Genomic DNA, 24,651 nt, shown 5'->3' with positions numbered 1-24,651 from the left:
TTTACTTGGTCGTACTGCGCATTCTGCAGCATAGCTCCAGCCAGCCAATTGAAAACAAAGTCAGCACAGACCGTCGCGTTGACAACTTATTTTGTGAAGAAGAGGAGGCAGTGAGGCTGCAACAGCAGGGACAATAATGAACACGGCCAGCGAGAGAGCACCGTGCTATTCATGTCATGTGTGTGTGTGTGTGTGTGTGTGTGCGCGCGCGCACAGGAAGGACCACCATGAGCGGAAATCGTACAGAGCCATAAGGTCGAGGAAGAATACAATGGTGCCCTGAAAAAACAACTGACTCGACCCGTCACGCAGGAGTTTGAAGATCCGAGCAGCAGCAAACGATCGAGACGCTGCCCCCTACAGGTCTGGAGTACAAGGCCCGTAAGTAGCAACATGATAGTGTTCTTTTTTTTTTTTTATCTTCAATTTGATTATCTGTCAATTGAATGAATTTTCCTGAGTGACTGAATGCATTATTGCTAATTGTTCACGAATCGCACCCCCCAGGAAGTGCGGGACTGTTCTACAGTACACTTCCTCCCTTTTTTTTCTTTTTCCCCTCCCGCAGTTTGAGTTTCAACGGTGTGCGGTGAAAAATACGGCAATTAAAAAAGAAAAAACAAAACCATCACATCTCCCGCTAGCGAAGCGGATCACGGCTAATTGCGTCTTTGCGGGCGGGAGCACGCGACGGCTGAAACCAGACACAAAAGGTAACCTTTCCTTCTCGTCTTCACTACAACTCAATTGATTCTGTTATTCAAAAAAAAGAACCCAACCTTCAGTGGTGTTCATTTTCTCGGCTACTTCTTGTATTCCATTTGATCCTTTTTTTCTTTTCAACGTACAACGGAAGCCGGCCGGCCGGCTAAAAGCGTTTTGTATGATGAAATTATGTATGGCAATTATGGAGGCTTGAGTGAGAGCAAGTGATTGTCTTTTTTTCACATTTTTATTTGATCATCCTTTAAGACGGCCTTTAAGCCCATTTTTCACACATCACGTCCATCTGGAGAAGGCATTTTGTGCACTTTTCTTTTGTAGTTTTCATCTCTCTTTGGTCTTTTTCAATGAAATTGGCACACTTCTTTCACCTGTCATTTTCTGCCAATTTTTATTTTTGTACTTTTTGGACTTCATACATCGTTGTCATTGTCTCTAGATTTGGTGAAGCGGCATGTGGCCAAAGTGAATCTTGTACGCTTTGAGCTCTTGTTTAAATGTTTGTCTTCTTTCCCAATTCATTGTCTTTAACGATTCCACTTTCAATGCAATTTGTAATGAGTGTGAATGGATTCCCGATCTGTGTTTGTGGAGACAATTTGCCACATTCTCTCAATTAGCATCAAACTTGCACGTGGTTAGCCCGACGCGACATATCCACCGTCGTAATGAATTGTTTACACTAATCACAAATGACGTTTCAAATATTGATGAGCTGCGTGCACGCTTATTTCCACCCAGCACAGTCGTGGCCGATGGGCGGGCGGGCTGGCGGCAGTGATGAATAATACATTTCATCAATTTACTTTTTTTTTGTGCCTTGTTCAAACAAACGTTTTGAGTTACGGTATGACGCTGCGAAGCGGCAGCCCGGCAGCGGCGGCGGCTCTGATGTGACGGCTAATTAGCGCCTTGTTTATAGCAGGTAGCTGCTTTTTCATACTGTCTCGCAACAAAACAAGATAGGATTGAGCCCAAATGTGAATACAGGGAGCCGAAAACACAAGCTAAGATCAGGCTAATTTATTCCTTAATATCATGAATAGCGCTACTTTGATTCAATCTCATTTCATCTGCTACAATCGACCACTTTGCTAAACAATTAGCTTCAACCGTTTTACTGGAAACAGAAAAGGCAAGGCAGCAAAATACTCAAACGTACCAAAAACTACCAATAGCCGGATAACATCCTAATATCTTTCATCCAGGTGATTTACGATGAATTTGGACGCCCAGCCCTGCTGTTGGCGATTGCAAATTGTGCCACATTTTTCAATGTAATTAGACAGTTAGCTCAACAATTGGCTGTCATGATGTATTCTGATGTAGGAGCCATCCATCGAGCGCAGTAACATGATGTCGCTTTTTTCATAAATTTTGGCACAGTAGAGTCGCTGCGTGACTCCGCCTGGCTCCATTATGAGAGGAAAGTCATCCTTTTAAATAGGACATTTCCGCATTTGAATGATGCGGCCATCCACTTGCCTTTCGCAAATGATCTTGAATGATGAGTCTGGAGGGGTGTTAGCATTCTTGAGCGCCAAAGAAGCCCAAAAAGAGAGCCATCCAAATGCTACTTGAAGTGTTATAATACATTATTATTTCAACGACAAGGTCTGAAGGTGACTTCATTGCGTTACAGGTTATTGCCTCATATATCAAAAATGCGGGCGGCCCGACTTTTTTCTGCGGCTGACTGTGAACCCAAACCGACCCGAAAAGACTGGGTGGGTCAATTGCTGAGTAGTAGTTTGGGATGAATGTTAGCGGCCAATTATCCGCTGGTGTTTCGTTGAAAGTTTTGCGTTGCCCAAAAAAATGAGCATCTTTAAATGGACATCCTATGTAATTCCCATACTTGATGAGGTAGCCAAAGCTCTCAAATGCTACTCAGAACCACTTCACCGTCGTAACGACTGACAACTTTCAATACAGAAAAACCAGCTTTTTTTTTTTTTTTTTTCTTTGAATGAAGAACAAAATTGTAACACTACAATACTCGTCATTGGTCACCTCAGAAAATATTTGGCAAAGGCACTTGTGCTGCGAAAACAAATAGCTTGTCCACGCCGCACGAGTCGCCCATTTAGTTTGAGTGATGGTGACGCTTGCTTTGTTTCATGCTTGTTTGTTTTCTCCTTTGGACTTATGGCTGCTGTCATCACCGCCAAACATATTTTAAACATCTTGTTCTCAAAGTATGTATCACTGTGAAAACTATTACCGGTAATAAAGCGGGCAGATTCTTAAAGTTGCTCATGCATTTTGAGGCGTCGGCCGGCCATAAAAGAAAAAAAAGAAAGAGATCGTTAAAAGCCCCGCGTTTGGCCGCGGATGGAGTTGTGTTCTCACGATGATGTAGATGTCTGCGTTTGGTCATTAAAGTTTAAACGGGGCCATTGTGACGAGAGAGGCTGCTGCTGCTGCGGCGGCGGCGTATGGCATGATTCATGCCACGGTTTGTCTTCTGCTTGGCGGGAAATCGACTTTGAGTGGCTTAGATGCCAGTTAGCGGCACATAATAAACAGATTTCAATTTCACCGCCCTTGTCAGACCTGTTGTGGGATGGTTTGGCCTGCCGCGAAATCTATCATTTGCAAATTCCCCTCAGTTATAAAGGGGAGAAAAAAAATGTCAACATAAATCATTTGATAAATAAAGAAGCGGTTTTCGCATCAATTACATTTTTTCAGAATGAACTTTCAAATGCAGAGGACGCGAGCAACTCCGATAAGGACCGTCGTATATAACGTCTCTGAGTCACATACTATATTTTAGCGCTCGATGGCCGCGATAAGTCCCGCTGATTCATGCAGAAAATTGTCAGCTTCCTCCCAGCTTCACTCCAAGCGCTTTCTATCTGCTCCATCCGTTCCTTAACTGATACGCACTTCAAAAAAACCCGCCGCCTTTATCTCCACACGATACCCCAATAGCCAGAATGGAATACATGAGCCTTTTAGCAAGGAAGGACACTTTGAGCGCATGCTCTTGGTTACTATTTCGATGCGAGTTAATTACACTTTTTTGGAGCAGAAATTCTTGCCGCCCCCGTCCGTGCCTGGCGGGGTTTAAATTGGCTGCAGATTAGATGAAATAACCTTTGTTTTTTTGACGCATGCTTGCTTGGAGAGAGAGAGAGACAGAGAGAGAGAGAAAGGGGGGGGGGGGCATGTTTCTGACCGCGCCGTGTCCTCTGGTGCCGCTATTTCATTTCCACAAGTGCTGACACGGTGCAGACGTACACCATCTCGACACATCCAAAAGGACCTCGGGGGGTGAGCCTCCTCAGTCAGTCAGTCAGTCCCCAAGTGCTGAAGTGTTAAAGCTACCAGACGACACGTAAACACCAGTGGGTTACTTCCTTGGAGGTCCTACGCAAACGTGATTGATTGATTGATTGATTGATTGATTGATTGATTGATTGATTGATTGATTGTGATTTTTCTTCCGCAGCTACCAAGTCATCCCAAAACAAAACGTGATGCTTAGAAGGAGCAAAGGGAGACAAAAGAAACAAATATTCAGCCTTCTACGTCAGAGAGCAGACATGCCCAAACTCTTAGGTAAGGGATGTCACACTAACAGCAAATGCATCTCTCTTCCTACACGCACGGACACACATTTTTCTTCAGCATCAGCAAACTCAATTGTTCTCATGCTGTGAATTTCTGTTTCCTTACTCTCCAGCTGTGATGCTGTTGTTTTATTTCTCAAATAAACACGTTTGAGCGTGATGCAATACAACGTCTTTTTCAGCAAGGCAGGTAAACACGGCGGGAAGGGACGTCGGGGTTTGGCGTCAGCCTCGGGGCGCCACGTTCCGGCCGCTACTGCGTCCGACTCGCTCGCTTTGATAACGCTACCCGCCGCGGCCGCCGAATTTGCATAGAAAGCAGAGGTGTGTCGCATCTTAGCCCTCCCTGCAGCTTCAAGTCCCAGGCTGAATTTACTCTTTACCAAAACTAGAGCGATACAAAGAATGCAAAGAAAATGTAGCACGTCACTTCCCGCTCTGGATGATTTGTTTTGGCGGGCCGTGTCAATGAGGCAGCGGGCCGTATCTGGGCCCCGTGCCTTGGGTTTGGTTGGAAAATGCCCAACCCAAAACCCTCCAGCGTTGTCGCCGTGCGGCTATTGTGCCGCTCCAAACTCGGCCATCCTGACAGCGGCGTGTTATTTACGCGGCGACATTTTCCACTTGTTATTTTCTTTGGTGGCAAGCGCACCTCCTCCCCTTCCTCCTTAGGCTTTGCTGTCATCTAATTAGCTTTTGCCATCATGAGCGGCGCGGCCGGCTTGGCGCTCACCGTTTGGACGTGGGCGACTGTGTGGAAGGAATCTCTCCGCCTTGTCGTTGGCCGCTAATTGAAGTAGCGCTAGAAGAGTCTATAGCAGTCTATACACTGCGGTCACAGTTGGAAAAGAACTCAATGTGCGCATCCCTTTCTGCGTGGTGCTGCGCCTCCTCCCTCATTTCACTCCTTGTCGCAATCACAATAAAGAGGTCAGCGTCTGTTGCAAAGAATGAAATTTTAAATGTGGACGCTCATATTTTTTACATGATCAGCCAACATGTCATTCAGGGACTGCGAGGCGTGTACATTTTTCATGGGGCTGTGACATTTTCTCCTCTAGAACCTAGCATTGCGTCTCAAGCGACGGCTTGACACCTTGAAGGAGTTTCAAAAAGATAGTTTGGGAGAAGCTATGATGCCAATCGAGACCAAACGTACAACAATTGAAAATGTGAATGATGTCACTTCACGAGGAAAGAAACATCCGAGCAGACTGAAGTTGCTGCTAAACGTGTTGCAACGGCGCTGCCGCCGCTACTGGCGGATACGTGGCACACGCCACTTCACTGCCGACGCGGCCCTAATCCCTTTTTCAAACATGTTGAGCATCCCATAAAAAGGCTGACCTTTACAAGACAAGCCCATCGCTTGACATTTGCGATGACAAGAGCGCTTGTGGCAGCGCCACGTTACGGGACAGGTTGTAAAAGAAAATCAATGTAGCGCGAACGGGAGGCGGCGGGATATGAGCAACCTGGCAGGTAGACATAAAAATAAAAGAGGGAGAGGAGGAATGAGATGAGATGAGACAAGCCCTCCTTTCTGTCGCTCCTCCTTTATCATCATCTATCACACACCAGGGGGCGCTATTGCAGATGGCATGCCGGCTGCGTCCGTCAAACAATTTATAAAAGGTTTTTGGACACCGAAGCTGTTGCTTTGACTATTTGATGCAACAATTTCAACAAAAGCCATAATATGACAAGACTCGCGTGCATATATTCTTTATCCTCCATGAAGAACACCAGTGAAGTAGTAGTCGTTGACCAAATGCTACATGAGCAAACGTGAAAAAAAGTTTTATGGGCTTGTGAAAGTATACTGAAGACTTGATTTGTCTGCAGGGGCATCAATCAGGTACGTCTGGCCGAACGTGACGGAAAACAGCATTCACGTTTGGGCTCGATCGCTACAAGGTACGTACAAAAACATTCTTTTTTTTTTTTTTTTTTTAAGTTGACCCCGCCAACCCTGATTTCAATGATGAGCTTTTGGGGAAATTGAAAATTCCTTCTCCCACTTGAATGGTATCGCCAACGCTTTGCCTCTTCTGCCCTGGTTTTGTATTCCGTGCGGTGTCCACCCGGAGTCTCGTATAATTGTTGTGATGTGGAAACACATCAGCGATGAATCTCTCCGGTCAGGGTTTTCTCTCCTTTTTAATTATTATTTTTTTTTTTTTTACTTTAGCGGGAAACCTGAGGGCCCTCATCGGCGGCCAAGCTGGAGACATTTTAAATAGCTCTGCCCCATTTATTTTGGTCACGGTGCTTTTGGCCGAGGTGATACCTCTGGCCTTTATATCTGGCGCATTTCACAGCGTCTGAGCTCGGCGCCAGGCGAGGAGTCGTCTCCACGCGTCCGTCCGTCCGTCCGTCCGTCCGTCCGTGCTTTTTTTAGGTTTTTCCCGCCAAACTGTACGTGACCGGGTGGGGCCAGAGCGAGAAATGCGCTTCCACCGACAAGTGTGCCAGCAGATTGAAGTCAGAATATTATGTATGAGAAAAAAGATTTCATTCTCAAACAGGAACGCATGAAAAATCATTTGGTCATCATATTAAGGGAACAAAGTTGTAATTTTGCACAGACCCTATTCTGCCAGTTTTATTTGATTTAGCAAATTGGCATTTGAAGAGGGGTGTGTAGACTTTTTATATCCACTGTATTTGAAGGGCTTATGGGGTTAATTACACGTCTGTGATATCCAACTATCAAACGGCGGTGTCGTGTCGAGCACGTAATTAAGCGTCAACAGATCGACGCGATAAGGATCTGGCAAGGCGCCGTGGATGCTTTCCAAGTTTTGGATTACATTTGGAAGTGGGCTGACTGGCTCGCTCGCTCGCTCCCGCGCTCTCCCTTTGTCTTCCCTTGTTGTACTATTATTGGAATTCCAAAACACCTTTTGGGGTCAATAGTAACCCAAATCGGCCAGTGGATTGTTTTTTTATCGTTCATGTCCTGATCGCGGGGAAGAATGAAAAAAAAAAATGGAGTGGCTTCAGGCAGCAGGTAAGAAGAAACGGGGCTGTCATAATCCCGCCGAGATGGGACGCGGCGAAGCGTATGGCCGCCATCACTGTAATTGCAGCTGTCTCAGGCTCAGCAGCACGCTTATCTGCCCGCCAAAAGACGGATGCTTAATAAAGTCATTTGGGGAACTAAAACCCGGCCCGGCGACTTTAGTTGTTGCTTGCAAGTTTCCCGGCGACTTAAGTTGTTGCTCGCAACTTTCCCGGCGACTTAAGTTGTTGCTCGCAGGTTTCCCGGCGACTCAAGTTGTTGCTCGCAAGTTTCCCGGCGACTTAAGTTGTTGCTCGCAAGTTTCCCGGCTGTAAAAAAGTCACTGACTTTATCCCACACATTTGAAAGACATTCCAACATACTTTGTCTTCCTTTTATTCTTGGGTGTACTCCAATTTCCCTCCATGAGTGCTGCAGGCGAGCCAATCTAGGTGCATTTGTCCCTGTTGTTTATGACAGCTAATAAATGTAGGAAACGAGGACAAATAAGACGCGGTAGGTAGCACGCTGAAAGCCTTTCTAGCTGCCTAGTCCCCATCCCCCAACTAACCCTTCATTACTTTCAGCCTATTTGGCCACGACACAATGTGCGTGCGCCGCCATCTGTGTTGTTTCGTGACGCTCGAAGGAAACTCTCCTGTCATGTTGGCCAAGATTAATAATGAGGGGAAAAAGGGTCATCGTGTAGCATCGCTCTTAGCGTCGATTTTCAGTACGAATCAGCACTCGTGGGAGGAAGTTGTATTTTTTCGTAACTCGTTCCACCGGCCGATCCAGCTACCGGGGAGCGCGCCGACGACCGGGCGTGGGCAAGAGGGTGGTCTCCGAGCACCCACGACGGCGCAACCCCCACTTCTTTCAGACCTACTAGCTGGGTGAAACCCGCCTCGTTGACGGTCGTATGAAGCCAGCGCTGCTTCCGTGAGGTGTGCTTCAACAGATCATGTAACATTTTCTTTGCCTCTGTAGCGCTTGCAGTAGTCACAGTCATGGCATCGCAGCGCAAGTCAGTCCTCAGCCCGCATCCAGCCATCCCTCTTGGATATTTCCTTCCATGGGGCCCCATTCATCTTTGATGCTAGTCGTACTTAAGGACCAGTCAGCTGCCGTTCTCAATAATGCATTTCTTTCCCACGGAAGCCGCTCGTCCACCCCCGTCCACCCTTCGATGGAATGACAATTTGAACCCACGCGTGCTCGCTCGCTTGGAGAGCCGCCCATCTATAATGCATTGAAAGTCCAGTCTGCAGAAGTGGTGTGAACAATTGCTCCATAGTAGTTGCCACAAGAGGAACGCTTTGGCGTTGCAAGTGTTTGGGTAGCACAAATTGATTGTAATCAAAACAAGTCGATAGCCCACCTCCCACTGTGTGTTTGCTTGCTTGTTTCTTTGTTTGTTTGTTTTTTGTTGCCACATCTAAATCAGAGTTCAACCCTTTCCCCCCCCCCCCCCCCCCCCTGAAGCTTTTGAAATCAAAGCCAAAAGGGAGGGCGGGAGGGCGGGAGGGCGGGTGTATTTGGGCTGGACTGACGTGCCGGCGTTTCACGAGGTGTCAGTCGGCGCCTTTGAGACAAATGCCAGATGACGCAAAAAGCATCACCTGTGTGCCATGTGGAGCGAGCGGGCAGCCAAATAGCGTGCGGTGACCCGCCGAGGCCGTTGGCCACCTCCGGCGAGCTCCGGCGAGCTCCGGCCCAATCATACACGTGATGGCTTTTGTGGACGGCGTGATGACGACCGCTTAGTCGGGATGATGAGCACGGGCCAGAGCGGAGCGAGAGCAAGTGACCTTTACCCCGCAAACAGTGCTCAAATGGCACCGTTTCTTAAGAGGGCTCTCATTTGCTAGTTTTGGGGTTGTTTTCTTCCAAAGTTCAAAGATTTGGCTTGAGCCAAGTACCATCTAAAACCTCACTCAGATGGATTTATTTCGCAGTAAACCGAGCTTGGCCACCGATCAAATTCAAATAGTAAGTCCAGATAGCGCTAACTGTATCAAAGTATTGACCTGGAGAACCTCCAGTCAGTCAATGTGGAACGCGCGCGGGTGCTCGTCTGCAATTTAAGCCTCGGACGTGACATTACCACATGAGGCTAATTCGGATGTTACCTTGGGGCTGTTTGTGTCAAAAAAAAAAACATCATTATGCCAGTCGCTGGACCTCAGTCTTTAGGGGGAGTAATTAAAAGCGAGAATCTCTTTTCACAGCGGCCGAGGAGAAAAATACAAAGCTCTGCTGCGGTTGAGCGAGTGGCTCTCTTTGCAGCTGTACTGGTACAAAACACGGTCGGGAGATTCAAATAAAAAGGGTCATATCTGTTCAGTGGCGAGCGCCTCGGGACGTCGTTTCCGGCCTGACGCCAGGCTCGCTCCGCCAAGGCTTATCAACGCGCTGGGAGACTTCATCGTGGCCGCTTTGCCGCCTGGATGGGAGACCGCCGTCATCGTCGTTCGTCGCTCTTCACAAAGCCGGGAAAATCCAACATCTTTGTAATCCCCAAAAATCATAACTGACTTCAAAGATGATATGGAAAATGTCATTATGGATTCATTATATTATATTATATAAGTTCTACTTTGAGTTTCCTGCAAAACAGGAAATGCATTGGTACATCTTAAGCGGGAGAAAGATGTCACTTGATTTCCTGTACTCTGACGCACGGCTGTAATTTGAACAAAATTCCCCTTTTCGCCCTGTTGATTGACAGCTGCAATCTCATTTACGCAGACTTCAAACGGCGAGACGGTAACGGCGCGCCGGCCGGGGGAGAGAAGCCACGCACGCAGCCCCTCGGAGACGGCAACCTGCAATTTGCGGGGGAATTATTGTTTTAGCATTAAAGTGTCCACCTCATTGCGGGAACGCCACCTCCGACACGACGCTTCAGAGTGGGATGATTCTATAATAGCGGCCCCATTGTTCATAATAGCAATAATTATAATAGCAATTTCCTCCTTTTTTTTTGTGCACCAGAGGCTGAATGTGAAATAGGGCAGATCGCCTACTTGATAGGCAAAATAAAAATGACTTGCCAATCCAAAAAATGGGAGACAACAAGCCCCAAATATTTATATTGAGTTGGGCAGAAAACATCAACCAAGAGCAAGAGATGGGATTTGAAGGTCCTTTTTTTTTTAAATATAAATTTCACTTGATGTTTTCATTTCAGAGCCCGTATATTAAGATTAAGGTCAAAGCACAAAATAAAAAACAGGCGGGCAAGGTTGGCACCATTCATTCATGAGTCTCGGTTCAGTGCCAATATCGTGCCGAGGACTTCTGCAATAACAAAAGCAAGGTATTTTTTTATTTGAACCAAAGGTTGGAATGAAACAACCCAAATAGAAGTTGAAAGCTTTGGAATGCAAGCAAAACACCTGCTTCAAAACAAAATGGTTGTTTCTTCTTGTTTAATTGCGAGCTTTGGCCTTTTTCAAGTGGGCGGCGGCGGCAGCATTTGGATTTTTCTTACTTTGAACCTTGTTTTTGGTAGACTTTGCTGAAATGGTCTTTTCTCATTTTAGATCCACATGCTGCTGCCGGCGTAGCGGGCGACTCGTGTATGACCTGACCCTAATCTTCGATAGCGGGCGAGGAGCTCGCCAGGTAAGTTTCAATCATTGATGTGGCCAGGTAGTTGCCGCCGTTCCGGTTGGCAACCAAGGGCCAACGCTAACGTGCGTGTGCCAATAATAGCTTCCGTGAACGAGAAAACGAACGCAATTGTTACCATTTCAATTAATCGGCGAGGAAATTGTTTTGCCGGCAAAGTCCACCGCGACGAGGCATCCGTTGCTGTCCCGTTATGATGCGGCGAAGGCAAGGCGCGGGTGTGCTAGCACGCGAACCCCCGCCTCGAGACGAATCCACCTCCGTTGGTCCAATAAGCCGCAGCAGGCTTTCATAATTGCGCAGTTCACGCTTCGTAATTCCATCTTTATAAAGTTCACCCGGCTCAAGCTGATTGTGGATCAGAACCATCCCTTCCCACCGTCATGTGTGATAAACATGAAAGGAGAGAAGACAGCAGAGGTTAATTGCTCGGTGGAAGTTCTGATCAATTATTGACAAACGCGAGGTGGGTGAAGAGGTCACGGAGACCCGTACAAAATGATTTGTGAGCCGCCAATCGCGATTAAAGACCGCTCGGCCGCTTCAAGGAATACGTGCGACGTTCATTGGAAATTCATTTACGATGGATTTGCGGTATTCACACCAATGTTTCCGATACATTGATGAGCTGCGGTCGCGCGACAATCTGCTAAAAGACGAATGGAACCGACAGACGGGCGAGTGTGTGCCGATACCGGGTGCCGATACTCAAGGGGAGGGAGGTTTTTATTCGAGTGGGCCCGATTGCAAAAATGCTCGAAGCGCTTGAATGGTAGGAGTCACGTCGCCACGCTGCAATTTTTCCAATTTCCAACTTTCAATTAGACCGCATCGCCTCACGCTAATGGCTTCCTATGAGAAATGACTCGGCAGACAAATGAAAGCTTTTCTCAAATTGGACCACGTAAAATTAGGACGGACATTCTAGCCTTTGAACGACCTCCCTTCTTGTTCCTCTTCTCATTTTCAAGACAGGCCTTCCTTCGGCCGGTGAGTAATTCAAATATTAGTTCCGGCGTAATGAAAAATGGTTTTGGGCATAGGCTGTCGCAGTGACGCAAATGGGAATGAATTGTCATGAAAAAGAGCGCGTACTCGCTACTACGCAGGTTGTTTATCAATTGGACACCAAAGTGTCGGCGCACATTTCATCCGACTTCCTGCCCACTATAATGTCCTGTCGTATGAAACCATTCGACACAATCGCTGTTGATTTGTTTGAAAGTTGCTGAGTCAGCGGCAGCTTCAATCAGGGTTTGAAGTCTTAACAGCTTCTGCCAGGATCATTAGTTTCATGAATGCGCTGCCAATTAGGTTGACATATGCTCTCGTTTGGAGGGCCTTGGCTCATTATTGTTTGAAAAGTCCGCCCGCATGGATGCCTTTGCTTAGCTTTGGGAAGTTTGGCTCCCCACAAATGGAGGAATCCAAGAACTGGAACAGAACGACCTTGAGCCATCCCGGCCGGATGAAACATTTGCTTCCAGCTTCCTAACTAATCTGTTGATGATGACGAAGGCAGCCACGCAGGCAGCCGGGCGAGGACACGGGAAGCCGCCCACCGGCCGGTAAAGCGAAGACAAAACGTCCCGTCGCCAAACGATTTAGCCCCCGTTTAATTGAGCGCAAAAGATAAGGCGGCCAAAGTCCTTTTTAATAGAGGCTTGGGTTGACAACGTAACTGCAGCATGAGTAATGGGGGCCGGGCAACCGTGTTAATGAGATGCGACAAGAAGATATACCTTTTGGAGTCAAAGCATTTTTCTTCTTTTTGGACTTGCCGATCAGTCTCGGAAGTGTCTTGTCATCAAATATTTGAAAAGCACGAGACTATTCGATGACGTCCCACGTTAACTGCCGTTTTAAACTGAAGTCATTTCATCACGTCCGTATTCCTCGACGGGATGAAATCGGCTGCCCTTGTTTTGCACGGCAACCTTGAAATTCATCTGGAAATTTCACTGCCGTCAAATAAATGCAAGCGGACAGCAAAAATGCGTTTATAGCGGCCAAGGGTCGTTTTCCAAGAGATCTGGGGAAAAGGACGATGCTACTTTAGAGTCATCCCATTTGCAAAGGCGTCGGCGGTGTCGTTCTTCAATTAGGCCTCATTACTCCCGCCGTCCGCTAAAACGCCTCGGTCGTCGGCGAGCGCGGGAATCGTACAGACGGCGGGTTGCGGAGGATATAAAAAGATGGCACCTCTGTATCTTATCACCTTCGGGCGTAACACGACACACAGTTATGGGAGTGTGTCACTCTTATTCTCAACTGTCAGCTCAGCTGAGATGACGGATGGATGGCGCCGGAAATTTGTCACGCAAACGGAAAAATTACATTGAACACGGGATTGTAGGAAACAGATCAAGAGCGTAAAAGCGCATGCTGGCACAAAATGGCCCACTTTCCAAAGGGCATCCACCAGGGGAAAAGTTGCATGCGTATGGGAAAATGGTGTCAGGGGCCCGGGCCCACCCACCGTTCAAAACAAAGGCTTCCAAATCCAACGGAAGGCAAAAATCGCAGCGCATACGTCGGTTCGCCAGTTGTTATCGTTCACGTGGAGTCGAGCTGGCCTCCGTCGGCCCGGCCTCGTACATTAGCCGTTATCAGGCCCCGCAATTTATTCCTCGGCGTCGTCGTTTGGCTATCAAGGTCAAACAGCCAGCCAGTCAGTCAGTCATTCACTTCCCCGAGAGGCGCTGGAGGTGAGAGAGAGAGAGAGCAAAGGCGCTGGCGCTTTGTTTTTAGCCCATTAAGACCTTCAGCCGGTTGAACGGATCTCGTCGCACCTTGATTGTCGCCCAAAAAGACAATTGTCCTCATGACTGAAGAACAACCAGCTTGAAAGGTTTTTAATGCAAGCGCATGACTTCCTCCACACAAGCGTGGACTTTCCCGGCGGCCACGTCCTGGTAATTCTCTCGGTCACAGAAATTAACCCACCCACCCGCTCGCTCGCTGGCTCGCTGCACCTTACGCACGCACGGGCCGGGCCGCGTTACGGTATGGCTTCAGGAAATGTCAAGTCACGTGTACGGCTCTGAGCGCTAGTAAGCATTATAGCAAGCAAGTATTCACGGGCACAAACGTGACACAAGGTTGAAGCGTAACAGTCGCTCGTGCTTGTGACATCATCGTCGGTTGACACTCAGGTGGCCTTATGGCCCAAGTTTGCCATAAGCCATACCTGGTCAAGCTTTGTCAAACATTCAAGCAAAGTCCGCTGCAATCCTGCTGCAACACTTGGACCATTTCCTCATCCCCTTTGTTGTTGTGCTGGTGTTTTGCTAGACGACGCTTGATCCTGCCTGACAAGATGACAATTTCTTTGGGGCGTCACCAAAAGACCTTCGATCAAGACCACCGCGCGCTTTCAAGTTAACGACCGCAATGTCACGCGGCCATCGAGATTTCCGCCGTATTTCTCAGATTGTAGCGTAGTTTGGCTTTGTCAGGCCGGCCGGCCGGGCGGGTGCCAATCCTCCTCAAATTGCTCCCATCCACCGGACAGACGTACGTTTGGGAGAGCTTCGTGCATCGTTTTGGCGCCACCTGTTGGCATTTCGAGAAACTGTTACGCCAGTCGATTGTCTTTATTCGAAGATGTGGGTGGACTCGGGAGGAAAATGCGCTAGTTAACAAAGCTCTAGTAGGATCAATGCATCGACTTTGTGTTCAAGATGAAAAAGCGTATGTAACGAAGCGTTTGTCGCGGGTGCTATTTTTAGCCCGGTTGTCATTATCCGGACTCCCTCGGCGGCTCCCGGCGAGACCTTTTGCCCAGTGCACGTCCGACTCGCTCCTCTTCCTCCAGGTGCCGAGCGAGCGGCGTGTAGCGGCTCTTTTTCCCCTCTCCGCTGTCTAATGCTCGGCTTGTTAGAGAAAGCCTCCAGCTGCTCCCCCCAGGGCGGAGCACGGTGTCACCGCTGTGGCACCAAACCCGCCGGGGCCGGGGGGGGAGTCAAATGTTCACGCTAAACATAGACCTCCATCGTAGTCCAAATGTAGTCCATCTATGTATTACTGTCAAGGAAAAACAAAACACATCCGGGTAGCATTTTAGCTAGCAATATGGTAGCGTCACTTTCCCACACCTCCCGAGTGAGTCCACAGCTCACTTTTGGAGCAAGCTGTTTTTCCCTCCTTTTCTTCTTTCTTGTCTGGCGGCCTCGCACGTTCTGATTAACTTTGCTCTCGCCTCACAAATCTGGCAAATGGAGACCCGCTCGGCGTCGGAATGAGTCATCCGCATCCATCCCTCCGACTCGTCCTCTCGCTTATTGTTCTTCTCCACAACTGGGGGCAGTTCTGGGGACGGATGTTAACGGCGTTGGCATAACATTTGATGTAGGGTCTGAAATTGGTCATGGGTTCCATTTACATTTGGATTCCTTGCGCAGTTGGAGGCAGTTTTGGAAAGTCGTTTTTACACATCCGTCCTGCTCGGCTAACTCCGATGACCACAGATAGCGTGAGAGGCCCCTCCCACCCTCTTCCTTACTCTAGAAGTATGCGTGTAAATTAGGGCAGCAGCTAACAAGTATTTTACGATGAAAATGAAAAAAAAAAAAAGCCTGTTTGTCAGATGTGTCTTTTAAATCCCAATGAGTTGATTTGTATCATCTTCACCTGCAAAGCCTCCTTTGTTCATGGTCTTCCTTGCCATCATCACGGTCACGGCGGGCTTCATTAGCGTTTCCGATGAGCTGCCTCATGCGGTCACACGTCATTACGTTCAATCATCCGGGGAGTCCCCCCATTGCCTCGGTTGAATTATTGCAATGATGCCCGCCCGCCCGGGTGAAGCGGAAAAGGGGGGAATTCCCGCCAGGCCCGGCTGTATCGCCTTTTGGTATTCCGCTCGATGAGCGCGCGGCCAGGATCTTCTCCAGCTGCGAGTTCAATCAAGAGGGACAAATAACGCAAACTGATTGGATGAGAGCAGCGTGAACAGACGGCGGTGTCCGATTACCTCGGGACGCCATTTTTATTTTTATCTCCTCACATCAACCAGGTGAAAATAATCCGACTCCAAGCAGTTGCGAAGAAATGAACGAATGAAGAGACCATGCCCCTAAACAATGTCAACAGAAAAGTTGATTCTCATCCCTAATTAAAGAAGAGTTAACTCATAATAGCTGTTGCGGCCGCGCTGAGCCTGAAAAGCAAGCACGTGGTGAAAGTGGGCCAAAACTGTCCAAGCAGAGTGAGTGAGGGTGACGGGAGTGTACTACTGAAGAAAAGCCCCAAGAAGTGTGTGCCCCAAAAGCAAGCGCACACAGGAGCGAGCTGGCTTTGAGGCCACTTTGCGTGTGGCCGATTCCTTTTCCCCAATGGTCTGAACGGCCATGACAAAATGCGTCTTTTCAGACGCAAAAATGTCTTCCATGCATCCTCCCACGCGTCAAAAACACATCCATGTTCATGCTTGTCGCTTTACGCAAGGACTTTCTCCGACAATGGCACGTTTGCCATGCATAATTAATCACCTCCCCGTTTCAAAGAATTGTTTATCGGCTCCCTTTTACACTTGCTCAGTGGTAATAATGCTGGCGACTGCTCAAAGCGCCCGCCCGCCCGCCTTTCTTTTATAGCCACACCCCCTGATCACCCAACTCATGGGTACGAGGCGTTAAGGTCAATTCTGGCGTTACTAAAGTAGCTTCAGGTATCATTTGTCAGTTCATTTGTCAGTTGGATGATTATTAGCGTCCAACCGATATTGATCTTTTGAGGCTGACACCAATCGAGTCAAATTCCAAAAAGCCATTCATCGGCCAATATATTAAAAAGTACCACTGAGATGAACCAGTTGAAATGGTCAAACAAAAACTGTTGAAATGACATGACAGAAAATTGAGAAGAACGTGGCCGTTTCATATCTGCCACTGACTATTCTTGCTGCCTTTACCAAACAGTAATTATGCAGAATCATCTAGGATGGTTCAAAGAAAAAAAAGAAGAAGCAAAGCAAGCGGTAGGCAGTAATTATTCTTTTCTGAGTGTGGCGATGGCCAATTGAAAAGCAAGATCCTAATAATAGCCACGGTTGCTCCAAGAAGCGTGCCTTTCAAATGTTACATCATAGGATTGGATTTAAAAAAGAGCAAAAAAAATGAAAGTGCTCACAATCAGAGCGGATGGACATGAGCCCACGGTCGCTCGCTGGCTCGCTCGCTGGCTCGCTCGGGGTTTCATCTTTGTCCTTCATCACTTTGTGCTTTAAAAACAAGTAGCAATCTTGATAGAAGCCGTTTGTGTGCGCTCACGTCAGTCCCTTGGAGTGTGTTCCTTCAACTCGTGCTTCTTGAAATATTTGAATCAATCTTTATGACCCTTGGCAAGAGGAGCTGCTGTCAATGCGCCAGCTTCTCCGCCACACACGCAGGGCAGGGTGTGTGCACTTGTGCAAGCATGCAATCAGTCCTTTTTTTCCTTCCGCTCTTTTCATTGATTATAGCGTAACTAACAGTAATATACAGTACATACTAGTACTTGCGCCTTTATCGGGGAATCATGGGTATCGAATGATTCTCGCCTCTGTTAACGGAGCTCCTATTGCCTAAGCCTCTCTCTCGCTCTTGCTCAGTCACCCCTCCCTCCGTCCCTCCCTCTCTCTCTCTCTCTCTGTCTGTCTCTCTCCCCACCTCCCTTGGACATCGTCGTCTCGCCTCTCACGTCGCTGTCCAGATCCACTTGGCTCTCGCTCTCTCTCTCTTTCTCTCGCTCGCCTCCGCCTGTCTTTCCTTGCCGCGCACGCATATCCAGGCACTCTGGAGTGCATTGGCACTCTCTCTCTTTCTCTCCACTCTCGGTGCAGACTTGTCAAGAAGAGCAGATGCCACCCGAGGAGCGGCTATTCTCTTTTTGAAAAAAAAACAAACAACAACTCGAGAGATGCTGGCGAAACGGCAGTTCTTTTTTTTTGGGGGGGGGGGGCCTTTTGCTGGGATTTGAGCAGCACTGAATTTGGATCTGGCCACTGAAGGCATGCTCACCTCTGACCAGGAATATGCCCACTCCTAGATTGGACGAGGACTGGTCCTCCGGGTATTGATTGGTCTCCCCCTGGACTTCTTCAACTAGACTTGAGCTTGTCATCTCAAGACAAGCTCAAGGCAGCTTCACACCAGCCAGCTAGCCAGCCAGCCAAATTTTGGCATCTGCCAAAGAGGTAAGGCGCCAAATCGACTGGACTCTAGCGCCGGATTTGGTGAAGTTCTTTCGACCTCGGGGCTCCGTGCACCGTGTGATTGGTCTTGACTAGCGCTGCTCTGCTCTGTCCTGCTTGCTATGCATCATTCAGCCTTCGGAGCAATGAGCATCACTGTGTCGTTTCTGCTTCGCGGACAGACACGAAACCGAGGCAGCCGACAGCCAGCCAGCCGCAGAGAAATTACAAGAAGATTTTTGTTTTCATTTTCAATCTGGATTTTGTTTGCTTTGACATCCGGCACCTGATGGCTTTTGTCTTGTTGTCTTCAGGTGGCCGATTCTTTCTTTTGTCATTTCAAATCCTGCATTAAAAATTGAGCAGCAGTTTATTTCTCTGCATCAGGTGCACTTGAGTTATTATTATTATTTTTTTGTTGGTCTTATCTGGAGTTGTTTGGTCAATTGTGAAGCTTTTTTTAGTTGAAATTGTTGTTCCATTTTTCTGCATCCAGCACCTGAGCTAGGTATTTGTGGTCTTGTCTGAAGTCAGGCAAGTGATTTATTTGGTGGTTTTGGTTTGATGACTTTTTTTGCGCATCCAGCACATGCCCTGCCTGTTGCTGTGGGGATTTTGTGGTCCGCTCTGGGTCCATTTTTGTCGCAGTTGAGGGTGAACGCTTGGTACGTTGGAAAGCTGTTTGGATTTGAAGTGGATTTTTCTGCTTCCAGCTTGTGATTTGTGGATTCTGCAGGTGCAGAATGAGACTCGCAAAATCGCTCGTGCATCCGGTACCCGAGGTTTGTTTAATCCCATGTACTTGCAGTCGATCCATTTGTATTTGGAAGTGGATTACTCTGCTCGCGTGCTCTGAGCTGAGCTCCATCCAGTCGTTTGGGCCGAGGCAAAGCAGCTCATATGGCACTTGGCTTTCAAGAAAATGTGACGGCATTTTTTTTTTTTTTTTTGTTCTGTCAGTCAAGCCATGCTTGAAGAGAGATTGTAATTTAAAAGCAACATCTTGGAACGGACTGAAACATGGGATGAATGCTAATTATCTCCTGTTGCATTCAAGTTTTGCTGGACTTGCTGTCAAGATGTCCTCCAAAATGGAGACATACATACATACTGCCTTTAATTCATTTCCGTACCATATAACCTCTATATTTTTTTCCTCTTCACACTCTCAGAGGAGATGTCCTCATCTGAGCTCTGTCAATGTTTTCATACTCCTTCATAACGAACGAATCAAAGCGCTTCTAATGAGCCAACTCCGGTTGGATGATAGTAACTGGATGACTTGGGACCAAAGAAGTCAACTGAAATGTAGACTGTGAAACCGTGAACAAAGGGGAACGGTAAGACTGAGATGACGTTGAGAAAATGTTCCAACATGTGACCGGAATCGATGTTGCACAGAATCACGAAACCCCGAAAGATGAGCAAAACAACACAGGGGGGAAAAAAGCAAGCAAGCATTGACCACAAAAGACAATAGAGTGGGAAGATGAAGTCGCAGATGTTGACGGCGAAACATCCAAGCGGCGCAGTGACGGCAAAAAAAGCAAGGAAGCGTGAATGATGGATTTTTAGCAAAGGTGCGCTCGCTGAATCCCGCCGCACACCTTCATAATTACGTGTGCGCAGTCGAGTAAATGTTGGAGCAACTGAGAAGGAAAGAAAGTCCATTGAAAGAGCACAATGGTCATGGATGCCGCCCGCGCAACAATGTATGTGCTCAACAGAATGAATGGATTTTGAGCTTTGAAAGTTTGGCTATGTGGTCTCGCAACGTCACTAGCGCTGGCTGGAATTTGCCGAAAATGGCTTCTTCGACACAAAATGGCCAATCTCAGGTACGGCTCCTTTTTCGGGGCTGATTTTCGGTTGGGAGGAACTAGCAAGTGAGCTATTAGCCGCTCGTTTCCCGGATTCCGCTAAAATAAGAACATCTTCTCCGTGTTGTTTTGACGTACACAATCTTCTGAATGATACATTCCACGTAGCGACAAACTGTTTGCCAAATCATGACAATCAAGATAACGGGGTGCCACTGTATGCTTTCCAACAAGCGAGCGCCTGAATGGAAAACCAAACGCGAGGACGTGAACAATGAGAAATGGGCTGCCATGAATATTTAACACGTGACAATGGGGGGAGGCAAGGCGAGCCCAAACAATGGATTCGTCGCCGTCGCTTCTGTTGCCTGTCAACAAATGTGTTTTGGCCCGCCAAAGCGTGAGTTCCGAGGTAAAGTGTGATTAAAAGGCTTCGTCCTTCCTTCGTGAGTCATATTTAATCAGGGAAATGGTTTCTAAATGGGTTACTTACGCATTGAAGTCAATGCTCTAAGCTCTATGTGGCATAATTGCTTGTCACATATGCAACGGGATCACCGTCGGTCCGATCCCGTCACGTCAGCTAGCATTGGGCGGGCGATGGGTTCCAAACACCAGCCGCTCGGTGTTCAACTACCGCTCCCGACCGAGTCCCGTAAAGCCAATATTTTATGACGCGCTATTGATCGCGTGAAATTAAGACCGAGTGGCTTTAAGACTAGCCTCTTCCCCGGCAGAGCAATTTGCGCAATGAATACGGAATGATTGGAAGGAGGCGCTGAAAAAAATGACCACCGTTGCTGCCCGAAACCACGGAGCCAAAAGGTTTTCACCGTGTTCCTCGACGGATGCTAAGGTTCTTCCTTTTTTGGCAGGAGCGCTGACTTTGACCGTGTCCGGAAGCACTTGACGGCCATGGCGTGCACTCCTCCGATTCAGCCGGTCTTTGCCATCTAACCCGAAGCGCAACAGGAAGTGGGTTATGGGACGTTGAGGTACAGCCACACTGTGACGCAACAATTATTACAATTTCAAACACTCTTGCATGGCACCAATGACAAAAAAAAAATCCTTTAACCCTCAGCCTGGACTTTTACCTTGAAGCCCATCATTGTAAGTGCTTAAAGCCAAACTCTTAAACACCCTGATCCTAAACACCCTGACCCTAAACCGAATCTTCACCTCCCAAGTCAGAACCTTAAGATGTGAACCGAACTGTAAATCCGTTCACCCCTAAACCTGACCCTAAAACCAACCTCGTCCCCAAAACCCTCAGATCCCTCCCTCGTCAGTCGGACAAACATTCCCTCTCAGATTCCCTCATTTGCCGCTCCGCTCCGACATCGGTGACCTTTCGATCTAAAGTGGAAAACCTCGCCAGCCCTAATCACCACTTAAAGCCGCATTTCAGACCAGTGACCCCTCACAAACGCCAAACAGCTTCTTACCTGAGCTACATCCTTAAACCTAACCACTGAATCCTCTTCCCTCCAAAGCCAACCGCCCTCCTACATTTTGTAGATCCAGGCGTTGGCGCTCGCTCGCTCACGTTGACAGTGCCAGACTGCGTCGGAACCCGCACAACAACTCTCTCTCTCTCGCTTTCCCGTGCTTCTAGCGCTCGTGCACATAAATCCCTGTAATAACACCGTATTGTGTGGAGCACATCCACTTCAGAGGCGGGAGACACTCGGCACTACTACATTACCCAGTGTTATTGTGCGTGCGGCTGTGCGTATATCACCGTCGTCCCGCGGCTTTCTAGGAGACCCCTCCAGCTGAGCCGGGATGTAAAATTCATTCATGATTTGATTTCCATCTCCGTGTGCACAATAACACCGGCGTGTCATCCGCATGCAGATGTGTCAAATGTAAATCCAGAGACTTGTTTAGAATGGCGCGCTTTCTCCCCCAAGCGCTGTCATTTAACGTGTTTACCCAATGGAACTTGGTATCGACCGCGTGACGGATGCTCGTATTTCACGCGCTGGGCGAATGGCCCATTTGACTAACGATTTTTCATTTTCTTAAGTCGCGTGGCGTAAATTAAAAAGACGACAACGCGTCGCGCGAGTGAGACCGGGTTGAGATCTCAGTCGGGATCTTTGTCGGCTCCTTTGGCCTCCCATCGTGTTTTGGGGTGAACGGGGGGGGGGCGCTAATGTCTCATTTAAATACGGCGAAGGGGTGAGCCCGCCAGGAGCTTCCAACCAATATGTACGCTTAAAGACGTGACGAGTCAGGGCATATCGGTACGAGGACGTGATGTACGTACCGCGGTAGCAAAGGCTCTGCACGGCTCGGCTCGGCGTATTTGTCTTGATATTCCCGCAGGTTTGACAAGCAGATGTGAAGCCACTTTGGCGGGTGTCAGCAAGTGTTGCGGTGGCAGCTGCTCCTGCTGCCAGCCAGCCAGCGAGCGTGCGAGCGAGCCTCTCCGGTTTTCCCTCCCCTCTATATTTTTCACTTTTGCCTGCTACGCCAAGCTATGACGCAAACGTCACTCCCTCGCAAGCCTTTTGTCGAGTATGCATGTGCAGGCTTCACGTTTGGTGGAAAGGACCAAAATAAGACGAAGGTCAACCGAGATGCTATTGATGGATTTTGGAGGGGAGGGGCCAAAGCCGTTCTTTACGCTGCGGAAGGAAACGGAACGCATCGGCAAAATGATCCAAACAAAAATGAGGCCCTTGAAGTAGGGCTTGTTGTCTTTTGAAGAATGACGCGGTGGTGAGCTTTTTTTGCAGATATGCCGAGTAAAATTTCACATTCCTAAGTGAAAATGGCGTCCATATTCCTTCGCTGCTGACCTGCAAATGGTTGCTTTCAACTTCCTACGTATATCGTGACCTGTTTTTGCGGTTCGACTGGTGAACGACCAAATTTGGCATTTCCAAGTAAAACAGGGCTAATGAGGTCAAAATGCTCTGCAATAGGATTGCCATAGCAATGGAAAGATTATTTTGAATTAGCCATTAAGTCCACCCACTCTGCCTTGCGAAAGAAACGTCTCCAATCGCCCGGATTCAAGCTGGCGAGGAGGAATAACTCAGGAGCTCGCATCCAGCGGTATCAATCTGTTCAATCAACGAATTAATGCCTTTACTCCTAGAACATCCAAAGCTTCTCGTTAAATACGCATTCACCGTCGCTTTGGCAATTTCCCCTTCTGTGACAAACAATAGAAAGAGATTAGCATCGAAATGAAGCAACTTGTGTCAGAAACGTTTTGGATTGATGTCAGCTTCTCTAAAACCTAATAACAAAATGACGTCGTTTGCAGAATACCACGCGAGCTAGCTTAGCATTTAGCATTCCCTCAGTGGATCCAAACTAACGAAATTCAGGAGGCAGGGCTCAGAATCCAAATGCTGGAATGAAAAGTGCCGTGTTTGTTGTCACAAAATCCAAACCCGACGATTGTTGGCGCGCGCTCGGGCGCCGCTCCTCCGAGCCGATTGGCTGAAGCTCGCCTCTCCAAAAACAACAAGTGGAAGCCCTCCCTCCTTCCCTCCACCATAGCTCATGAAAAGACCAAAGCCTTGGCGGCACCTGTATGCGGCTGCCAAAAAGCAAGGAATGGCCTTTGAAAGTCAAAACCTGCTTTTGACCGAAGGCCCCCCGCTTGCATTTTTACGCCGCCCAATGAAATGAGCGAGGCAGCGAAACAGTCTTCCGCTCTAATTAAGGGAGTTTAGTGTTTCCGAGGGAGGGAGGGAGGGAGGGAGGGAGGGAGGGAGGGAGGGAGGGAGGGAGGGAGGGAGGGAGGGAGGGAGGGAGGGAGGGAGGGAGGGAGGGAGATGATGGTGAACAAAAGGCTTTTAACAAGCATACGGACTCATCCAAGCTGCCGCCGCCTCTCATCTTTAGGGAAATGTCTGCTGTTTCCCTCACATACATGCTCCATATTAGACCTTATAAGAAGTGTGAGGCTAAATACTGCGGCTTGCATCAATCACAGTGTAAATCCACTTCCACACATAGTATATCGTCTCAACCGGTTGGCCTAATTTGCCATTTTACTTCCTCCACCAAGTCACGTGACGACTCGCCAGTGTTACGAGCCCTCAGATGTGATTTTCTTCTTCTTCCGTTTTTGTTCATGAGACAATCATCAAGAAATGACACTATTCTGCTTATGCAGGACAGTGTAACGTTACCTAAACGCTGGGATCAATGTCTAAATTGCAAAAGTGAGCACCCCCCAGGGGGAAATGTCCCATTTGGACCCAATTATTCATGTTTTTTCTTGTAGTTAGGATTGAATTCATCATTAGGCTGTCAAATTTGCGACCGGAGATGGCACACAAATGGAAAATACTATTTCAAGTTATCGGTGATGATTTGAAATGATCATAAATGACATTTTAAGTCTAAACATCTTTCAGTCTTTTGTTGCTCTCCAGCCATTGAACAGATGAACCCTGATAATTTGGCCAGAAAATGCTTTTAACCTATATCAAAGCAGCCTAATGTGTCAGTTGGCTAATCATATTGGCCTTTTTACAAAGCCTAATATGAAGTAAGCTGAACCATGAATACACATCATTTTGTTGCTTTCTGGCCATTTAGCACATAATAACTCGTAATTTGGCTCGTAAAATGGCTCATATATATATATATATATATATATATATATATATATATATATATATATATATATATATACACAAGTAGGACTTTTTTGTGGTTTTTCAACTGAAAAAGCACAATAAA

The 24,651-nt window shown here is 47.7% G+C and overlaps 1 protein-coding gene across 7 annotated transcripts in view; it reads left to right on the top strand.

Moving 5' to 3' along the window:
* Positions 1 to 24,651, top strand: part of sgcd (sarcoglycan, delta (dystrophin-associated glycoprotein)) — a 78,247-nt gene that overhangs the window by 10,058 nt on the left and 43,538 nt on the right. For 6 of the 7 annotated variants that reach the window (XM_085935198.1, XM_085935196.1, XM_085935199.1 and 3 more), the window contains 6 exons: positions 217 to 381; positions 569 to 713; positions 4,181 to 4,290; positions 6,147 to 6,218; positions 10,854 to 10,935; positions 20,811 to 20,930. The gene's annotated coding sequence lies outside the window, so the exon portion shown is untranslated. The remainder of the gene's footprint in view (positions 1 to 216; positions 382 to 568; positions 714 to 4,180; positions 4,291 to 6,146; positions 6,219 to 10,853; positions 10,936 to 20,810; positions 20,931 to 24,651) is intronic. The other variant, XM_085935202.1, reaches the window with a different exon arrangement.

Source organism: Syngnathus leptorhynchus, chromosome 17, assembly GCF_054491065.1.
Source record: "Syngnathus leptorhynchus isolate UIUO chromosome 17, UIUO_Slep, whole genome shotgun sequence".
NCBI classification, from domain to species: domain Eukaryota; kingdom Metazoa; phylum Chordata; class Actinopteri; order Syngnathiformes; family Syngnathidae; genus Syngnathus; species Syngnathus leptorhynchus.
Note: the sequence above shows the minus strand (reverse complement) of the source record. Positions and strands in the feature narration are given on the sequence as shown.